Genomic DNA, 10,563 nt, shown 5'->3' with positions numbered 1-10,563 from the left:
ATAACAAAATAAGAGAAAGATTAAGAACTTGTATTATTTATTTTAATTGGAAATTCATTGAGTTCATATTGTACTCATGTTATTATTCTTGAACTATTGGTTATAATTTTATATTAAATTACAGGGTCTTTTGACTACAACCTTATTTTTCGTATCATAATAAAAGAGAATCCAAAACCTGAGGAGTGTTTATTTGTTACTAAATCCAATGAAAACCACTCGACTACACAGTTAGCCAATCAGAATAACGTATTATAATGAAACATACATCTAATGTAATTATATGCATTTAATAATTTTTTTATCATACATTATTGAGACGTGAAATACTAAAACCCTTCATAAGAATAAAATTGAATATAATGATATAAACCAAATTTTGTTTTTGTTTTCGTGTTTAATTACTTAAATTTTGATTTTTTTTTATCTTATTTTCTTTCTACGTTTGATTTAACTTGTATCGTTTTGAAGTAAAATTATTACGTGAACATATCTTACCTCTGTGCACTTTATACTTCGTGTCATGATTGTAATCATGTTTGTTCTTTTTGATCTAACGAATTCAATCATAGACATTGATTGACGATTAATTAATTATTAATTAATAAAAGCTTTGGAAGGTCTGAACACTGCTTGAGTATTGAGATGAGCACGAGTCCCAATTAGAGACCGATATCACTTATTGTCAATTCAAAAATATAAATATAAAAAAATCGTAATATTTCAAACATAAACATTTAATATTAAATTTGCAATAATTGACAGTTCAAATTTAGAATGCTTTCAAGAAGATTATTCGACACATGTGATGAACTCATTCCAGCATCTTTATCTTCACTGAGTTTTGATTCTACACCAGTAAAGGCTAATGACATTATGTCTGTGTTGACTCCAAACATCAAAACGAACTCTGTTTCTGATGATGACGAGGGTTCCGGTCTCGGTAAGGATGAGCATTTAACATGTACACTTAGCTTTACGAAATCTGACAATTTAAGACAGCGCACAGAAGAAGACAACTCATCATGCTCAAAACGTTATAAAATTTGTACCGATATAAAGGCTGTGATAACAAAACTTGAAGAGAACAACGACTTCATTGCCGATGGTAGCAGAATATATACTTTACCGACTGTCACTGGAAAACATTCTGATTTTAAAAGCATCACGCAACAGACACTCGCTGATGTTGTTAATGGACACTACAATGACGTCATCTGTGACTAAGATCATCGACTGCCGATACCCATATGAATTTGAAGGCGGACATATCAAAGGAGCGGAAAACAAATATTTGCATGAAACCGTTTTATCTTTGCTTCATCAACCGACTAAAGATAAACACGTTTTGTTTTTCCACTGTGAGTTTTCTTCCGAAAGAGGTCCTAAAATGTTAAGATTCCTCACAAGCAAAGAGTACTCAATAAAGAAAACTACGCATCTCTGAACTTTCCAGAAGTTTATTTGGTAGAGGGTGGTTACAAGGCATCCTTCTATGAACAACCTGGTATATGTGAACCAGTTAGCTATCGAACAATGCTTCATTCCAACCACTCAAACGATTTGCGCCATTTCCGAGTCAAGTCAAAGTCATGGACAGCTGGAGAAAACGAAAATATGCCAGGAAAGCTATGAGATTTAAGAACTCTATTCCAAATTTATAGTTTTTTAAGTGCTATGATAGTAATCTGTGATACATTAAGTAACATATGGGCTGTGCCTTATATAAGCTATGTTTTATTGTTTTATATATAAACCATGTTTAATTGGTTTTGTTTTAATTATATATGTGTTCAGTGTTATTTATATATTGAAGATGACTAAAATTTATATGTTGTTTTTGGTTATGATATATAATATTTGATACTGCCAAACCTCTCAAGTTATCTCAAAGAGATCTATGTAAAACTTAAAAACATTAAACATGTAGAATGAATGATAGTGATGGGTTCTTTTATAAACTTATTGAGATTATGTTAGGCTTATTTAAAAAGAACTCTGTTTTGACTACAAGAGGTTAAGTTTAAAAACCTTAGCGAATTGGTGATTCGACACGGTTCTCATCTAATGTTGAACTGGCGGTAAACATACTCATGTGCTTGTCCCAAGTCTAGAACTTCGGAAGGGGTCGCCGTATGTACTTTTTTTAAAATGTTTTTAAATGGTGTCGATGGCATAATAGTCTAAAGACGATTTAAAGCTTGCCATTTTGGGTAGACATCTGTCATTTTTGTGTGGTGCCCTATGTCTACTTCGTTGTTTGGTTGCTGCTTCATTTAAAGAGCATCTCCTTTTATTCATACTAGAACGCACCATCGAAATCATTTAAGCGTGGTTGAAAGTAGGAAAACTGGTGTAGGATTAGTTTAAGTAAAAGTTTATATGACTGGAGAATTTTTGGAAATGTATCAAACGTCATTGCTATATAGGTATTTCATAAAGGACAGGACAGTTTATTTAGTCCTCCCTATTTGAATTCAAAAACCGTTATTTTTTGTTTTCTATTATTATCATTTTTACTGTATTATGAACATGCATATATTACTATAATCTCTATCTAATATATGACTGCCGTTGATAGACAACTTGGAATTTATATACTAAATAGCAAACACACTTTATTTATAGTATATGTATGTTCATATAGTATACAGAAAAAGCGAATAATTGTTCTTTCCTAAAGTACCTACGGAAATTATATGTAATTTAAACCGTTCTAAACAGAAGTGGTGTCAGTAAATTTTCATATCAAATAAACTTTATTTATTATAGTATATGTGCATGTATGTTCATAATAAACAGAGAAAGCGGTTATATGAGGATCTTTAAACTGATTAATCTCATGATAACTGTTATTTTATAATTTTATGAATGTAAATTGGAATGTGTCAAATAGACAACAACCCCACCAAAGAATAGTCAGAGAACACCAATGGGCCTTGTACAAAATCCCACACCGGGAGACAGGCTTCATCAGCTGGCTATTATACCCGGCCACGTCCACTTGTATCTTTTCCATCTGATGAGTTAAGCCTTTTTCAACTGCTTTTTATATTTCGTTGTTATGTTGTTATGTTGTACTGTTATACCACTGTCCCCGGTTAAGGAGAGGGTTGGGACCCCGCTTACATGTTTAATCCCGCCACATTATTTATGACTTATTATGTATGTGCCTGTTCCAAGTCAGGAGCCTGTAATTCAGTGATTGTCGTTTGTTTATGTGTTACATATTTTTTTCGTTCATTTTTGTTTTTATAAATACGGCCGTTAGTTTTCTCGTTTGAATTGTTTTACATTGTCTTATCGGGGCCTTTTATAGCTGACTATGCAGTATGGGCGTTGCTCATTGTTGAAGACCGTACAGTAACCTATAGTTGTTAATGTCTGAGTCATTTTGGTCTCTTGTGGGCAGTTGTCTCATTGGCAATCATACCACATCTTTTTTTATATATTTAGTTTAGTTTAAACATATTTATTTATAGTGGATTGGGAAACAAGTTTTTGCAACTTATATAAATCCCTTTCCACTTTGCGGGTGCGAGTGCAGCCTTGTAGCGGCATTAGCCTACTCTTTTTCGAAATCTACAAGGGTGTCTTTAACGTGCAAGAGATATGACTCTCTCTTAACACGGGTCAGCCATTTATCGTCCCCTTCCGACGGACTATCATCGTTTCCTCAAGACCATACTCGCGAATGGTGTCAAGGGAGAGCCGAAAATTGAGTTCCTGAAATTTTTATATATTTAAATATTTAAACAAAAGCAGTATTTTTCAAGGAGTTATTACGAAGAAAATATTTTACTTCAGTTGTTTAATATATATTTATTATACCAACAAACCATAAATAATAAATCTTTTTATATAATTGTGTTCTTCTAAACTATTTATGTATTAATCCTGCTGTTATTATTGCAAGACTTATTTTGCGGGTTGCATGAAGATAGTAAAGATTTATAACCGTGCAGCTGAATCTGAAAAAAAACCAAGTAGTTTTCATATTTTTTTCTTTATCTGACTGACTCATGACCTATCGTTCATAAAAGTCAAATGTGTATGGAAAACGGCAAGAGGCTTTTATTTAAAAATCGTCGCATTTTCTTTAATCCCCGAAATTCGGTTATCATTTCAAAAAACATTTTTTTTAATAATCGCAGCAATTACACCATATGATAAAACGTCTAAGCATGAATTTTATTACTATTAGATTTCATGCCGTACATGTCTAGGAGGAAAATGGATAGTAAAATCTAATTCAATTTTCTCAAAAATCTAGATGTTGTAGTTGTGTCACGCAAGTGTTGGATAAAGTTTTTGGCATTTAGATAAAAAAAATCATAGATATAAGAAGATGTGGTATGAGTCAATGAGACAACTCGCAATCCACGTCACAATTTGTAAAATATACATGTAGGTAGTACAGTCTTCAACAAGAACCCTTGGCTCAGAATGAGAGATGTACAAGTGCCCGGCCACGCCCACTTGTATTTTTGTCCATCTGATGAGTTAAGCCTTTTTCAACTGATTCGTTCTTATGTTGTACTGTTATAACACTATCCTAGGTTAAGGGAAGGGTTGGGATCCCGCTAACATGTTTAACCCCGCCACATTATTTAAGTAATTTGTGCCTGTCCCAAGTCAGGAGCCTGTTATTCAGTCGTTGTCGTTTGCTTATGTGTTACATATTTGTTTTCGTTCAATTTTTGTACATAAATAAGGCCGTTAGTTGTCTCGTTTGAATTGTTTTACATTGTCATTTCGGGGCCATTTATAGCTGACTTTGCATTATGGGCTTTGCTAATTGTTGAAGGCCGTACGGTGACCTATAGTTGTTAATTTCTGTGTCATTTAAGTCTCTTCTTTTATTATAAGCATCAAAGGGCCTCAGAAATAAGTTTATTGCTATTTAAGTAAGTTGATGTCTCTGATTCTTTACGATTGTGGTCTGTTTTTGCATACACTAATTTTCGTTTCAAATTGGATTGGAGTGTGAAATTGATAAGTACAATGCGTTAATTTCTACGCCTTATTCTGCGGCGGGTAAGGAAATCGTGACATTTATTTCCATTGAATATTTTCAGGTTAATAATGTATTTAAATGACCAAAACGAACGCTTGGCAACAGAGTATACAAGTACTAGTATACAAACTCCCGGTTTCACATGGAAATATTCGTTCTGTTAAAGTGGATTCCATAAAAGTTTATAGAATAATCTCAATATCTTTAGAGTACGTCTTACTTATATCTGAAGTAAATTTTGTGAAATTGAAAAAATACATCATTGACTCATCGAGGCCAGTACAAAAACATCCAGTTCATGACATTATATCATGTGCAGTAAAAAACTGCTTTAATTTTTATGGTAAAATGTAAACTTGCACACTAAGACGATGTAGTTAAAACAGAAAATTATTCATTGAAGAAAATGCATTCTATTTTTTTTTTATATCAAATTCATAAATAAATCTATATGATAGTGGAATTGTTTCATAAACGCATTTTTCCAATTTCAATTATATAAACATGTCGTATCGTAAATATTTATCGTAAATATACGACATGCATACGATATGTCGTAATTTGTATTCTTCAACGTTGTCGTAGTACTGTTGTAAGTTTCTCGCAGTTGCTAATGTCGTAAATCAACAGAACAATCATTTTACGTAACAGAGGAGGATTTTGGTCAGCAAGTGCCCGATTTGAAATCAAATTATAATTTGAATTTAAACACTTTCAATATATGATGTCATATTAAATGCATTCGAACGATCCGTGTTACACTAAAAATTCAAAATAAAAAGTGTTTTTACCAGGATTTTTTTTTATCAAGTATTCAAATATAAGTATTCTAACTTTTTTTCCAGCAATTTTTCGAGATTGAAGTCGTTTTCAAGCATATTTATTGTTCATTTTGTATTTTTCGAAGCCTTGTGATTAACTTTGTTGTTTGGTTTCGTTGTTTATTAGTTTTTGTTGAATATACCTGGAATAATTGTACAAGATTTTATATTCACGACACATATTTTCAAACAGTACACGATTTCAGCTTTCCAATGAGCTATTGAAATTCAATGAGGTATTTAGGTAATTTAAATTTCTAAGATTGTCCTCTCCGCCGCTCCACTAATAAGGTATCAGTAAGATTTTTTACATTAAAAAAAACAAAACAATTTCTTAACCTCACTAAAGTTATATTAAACATATTATTATTCTTACAGTTAAAGATCTCTAACAACAGCTAAGTGTTTCAAATAATCTATTAAGAACTATTTGTTTTTCACAACTAATCAAAATAAGATAACCGCGAATTTTGATTTTATTGGTCATGACGGACAAACTTCATTCTCGGTTGGATATTTTACTCCCATTTTATAACTGTATTTGTTCTTTAGTACTCGTCACAACATTATATGCAGTGGTGATTCAGATTCGGGAAAACTTAAATGCATTTTGAATCAAATAGTCAGCTTTCTATGAGACCTTAATCCCATATTACTTGAATGGCTTTGTATTTTTCATGATTTAGTATCTAACAGATATAAAAAAAAATGTAATCCAAAGCGTTTCATTGTAAGTGTTTAACATAACTTTACATCAATTATATATCAAACTTTTTTATAAGCTTTTAAACACGTAAAACAGTTTGTCTTCTAACTAAGAACAGCAAACTTTTATAAAAGGCACTGGCTACGGTTACATGGAAATGCACTTTAATGCAAATATTGTTACATCGGATACTAATTGCTCGAATACAAGGCTGGGTAAGGAACCGATTAATTACGATAATTGTAACAATATAATTTATTGCGTTATTGTTAGTTATATTTATGCAATTCAAAGTACGCTAGGAATAATAATATTAAAACTTTTATTTTAGTTTACAATAATGCATACAATTTTTTTTTTTAATTTACTATGAAAGTTTTTACAAATCCCGTATGTTGTTTTGGGAGCATGTTCTAGTCCGACACATTTTGGTGAAACCACACAAAGCATCCATCACAAACAAGTGATGCAGCAATGTGCAAATCTGTAAATGCATTATGATTATGTACAATTCCATTATGCACTACATATACATATTGTATTTTATAGCTGTCTATTGTTGCCAACTGTAAGACGCCAGTAAGACACAATAATCTTTGTGTTGATTTGCTGTCTCGTTGACGCATGTCCATATCTATTTTTGTCATAGAACAGTGGCGGATCCAGAAATTTTTATAAGTGGGGGCCCGTTGACTGCCTAAAAGGAGGCCTGCTCCAGTCATGCTTCAGTGAATCCCTATATAATCAACCAGGTTTTTTCCACAATAGGAGGGGAGGAGGCAGTCCCCCTGGGCCCTCCCCCAAAATTTGCCTCTTATGAATTTGTAAGGAATTATCGGAAGTTGTACGTATCTTTTGAGTGCATGTGGATCTACGTGTTTCTTGTATGCTTTATATGTCTGTACAAGAGCAATCTGCAGTCGGTGGTTGACCGTCCCTGTCATTTATATTCGTTTTTTTAAATTTGTTTTAGTTCATTCTTTACGCCGGGATGATTTTTTTGTTTGTTCCCATGCATAAGCCACTGTCATATGTGTAAAATAATTCAAAAAAATATTTGTTTATTTGGACAGCATTAAACGAAAACAAAACGATCACTTCGCAGAATATGAAAAAAAGTTGAAACAAATAATCTAATCATATAAGACATTGAAAAGAGGAGACTTATCGTTATTTTTGGTGTAAAGTTCTCATGGCACAATATGAATTCAGGAACGGACCTCGATCATCGGTTCCCGGTGGACGCCGATCCGAGTTTTACATATTATGTATGAGATATAGCACTGCATATTGACTAAAGACATTAAGTGGCTTATGACTTTTGATTTTTAATTACATCATTCTTTGGGTATTTCTTAAGATAAATAGAAATGGGGAATATTTCAAAGAGACAACAACCGACCGAAAGAGCAAAAAACAGTCCAAGGCCACAAATGGGTCTTCTACACAACGAAAAATCACGCACCCAACTGACCCCTAAACAAAAAGATGTTCAGTGGATATTGACGTCACGCTAACTCCGAAGCATATAAAAGTACTAAAATAAAAAATAAAACACACAAGACTAGCATAGACCAGAGGGTCCTTAATTGGTACAGGCGCAAAACTGGAGTGGGGTTATACATGTTTTCTGATATCTCAACCCTCCCATTATACCTCTAGCCAATGTAGAATAAATAAGAAAAAAACACAGCATTTACGCACATTAAATTTCTGACTTGGGACAGTCGCGTATGTACCTTGGACTACCAAATAAATATTCATAGATTAATTGGTCATAGGAATTATATATAATTATTTCGCCTTTCCCATTTCCCACTTAAATCTAAATGCATTTATCATATATGAGAAACAAATTAAACAGTCATACCCATACTAAGATTCTGTGGTGATGGTATATAAATTAGATAAACAAAAACAAGATATGATTTTATCCTGCTACTTATACTTTTTTTATTTGCATTTGGTGCACACGTAATTATTTCATGAAAATTAGTTATTTTCCCACTACGTCACTTAATATTTAGACGGATAATTATAACCCATTCTAAACTCTCGGAATATCATATACTGCCATTGCACACCCTCTATATTGCTAATACCCCCCCCCTCCCCCCCCAATTAAATTTACTAGGATGTTTAATACTGTTTCATACCCATATTTGCTTATATCAAGTTGTTCTTTGTATTTCCACTAATTTTTATTTATTGCCTCGAAAATCTGGAAAATTAATAGCAAATCATCGGCCTTTCATAGGGGTAGAATCTATCCAAAAGTACCCTTGTTCGTCTGAAGAATTGTTCTTTTTCTCTCATATCAGCGCTGCTTCCATTGTTTACGATCACAATTGCAACTTACGACAGGCCTCGAGCAGTCGTAAGTCTATAACAATATTTACAACATCTCGCATCGTAAGTATCTTTCATGAATACAAGTTACAACTTACGATATCGTAAACCTTACCTTACGACAATCGTAGAGTTACGATAGTTTTGTGAATACGGGGACGAAGTGGGGTCATTTTTTTTAGGGGGAGCGTCATTTGACATTGTGACAAGAGAATATTCCCTAGATAATGCGTCAAACGTTTCATGGAAAATGTATTTATATGAAGATCATATATTATTAAGATATGTATTTACAAATGAAACAAGGGATCATAAATCAAGCTATGGAAATAAATACTAGATTATTTTGATTCACCGATTTCTGATGAGCGTCATTCTGTAAATATGTACATGTAGAATGAAAGAATACAAGGCTTATTGTTTTTGATATGGAATATATCATATCCTCTGTGACGTCGTATATTTAGAAAAAAATACATTTATGAGACTGAGTTTCTTAGCAAGAATATCAAGTGATATTCGAGTTGAGAAAGTCAGTAAAAAAATAAACAGTGCCATTTTTCTCTTTAATTTACACAATATTTCATTTTTTAAAAGTGCACAAAATACAATTATACAATAGAAATGCTTGGATTCAGAAACACGATAAACCCGTCTCCATTTTTTTCTTTCTATCGACACTTTGTCCTAAGATTCCACTAAAGTTAAAATACTGGACACTACAGAAACATCTAAACTTTGCCTGTATTTTTCAACCTAATATGTATAGAGTCTTAATAAAATTAACGGTACCAATTTTCTTCAAAAAGTATAGCAAAATCCGTGAAAGTAATCAGAGCTTTGCATGAGGGAGATACATTCCTTAATTTATAATAATTTCTAATATTTTGTAACAGCAAATTTTAAGAACACCAAAAAAATCCGTATTTTCACGCCAGTACCGAAGTACTGGCTACTGGGCTGGTGATACCCTCGGGGACTTATAGTCCACCAGCAGAGCCATCGACCCAGTGGTAGTAATAAAATTAACGGTACCAATTTTCCTGCACCAGATGCGCATTTTGACAATACATGTCTCTTCAGTGATGCTCGTGGCCAAAATATTTGAAATCCAAATCTTATATAAAAGATGAAGAACTATAATCCAAAATGTCCAAAAAGTATAGCCAAATCCGTGAAAGGAATCAGAGCTTTGCATGAGGGAGATACATTCCTAAATTTATAATAATTTCTAATATTTTGTAACTCAGCAAATTTTAAGAACACAAAAAATCCGTATTTTCATGCCAGTACCGAAGTACTGGCTACTGGGCTGGTGATACCCTCGGGGACTTATATAGTCCACCAGCAGAGGCATCGACCCAGTGGTAGTAATAAAGTTAACGGTACCAATTTTCTTGCACCAGATGCGCATTTCGACAATACATGTCTCTTCAGTGATGCTCGTGACCAAAATATTTGAAATCCAAATCTTATATAAAAGATGAAGAGCTATAATCCAAAAGGTCAAAAAAGTATAGCCAAATCCGTGAAAGGAATCAGAGCTTTGTATGAGGGAGATACATTCCTTAATTTATAATAAACTTCCTAACTCCAGATGTTTTGAAAAATTTAATGTTTACTTAAAAAAACGATTTTGCCACAACATAAAAATTTCAAGTTTATTTACT

The 10,563-nt window shown here is 32.8% G+C and overlaps 1 pseudogene; it reads left to right on the top strand.

Annotated features, from left to right (window-relative positions):
• The first annotated feature begins 777 nt into the window (after positions 1-777).
• Positions 778-1,635, top strand: LOC134700268 (M-phase inducer phosphatase-like; annotated as a pseudogene).
• The last annotated feature ends 8,928 nt before the right edge of the window (positions 1,636-10,563 follow it).

Source organism: Mytilus trossulus, unplaced genomic scaffold (genome assembly GCF_036588685.1).
Source record: "Mytilus trossulus isolate FHL-02 unplaced genomic scaffold, PNRI_Mtr1.1.1.hap1 h1tg000128l__unscaffolded, whole genome shotgun sequence".
In the NCBI taxonomy this organism is placed as follows: domain Eukaryota; kingdom Metazoa; phylum Mollusca; class Bivalvia; order Mytilida; family Mytilidae; genus Mytilus; species Mytilus trossulus.
The sequence above is the reverse complement of the archived record's forward strand: the minus strand, read 5'-3'. Positions and strand labels throughout refer to the sequence as shown.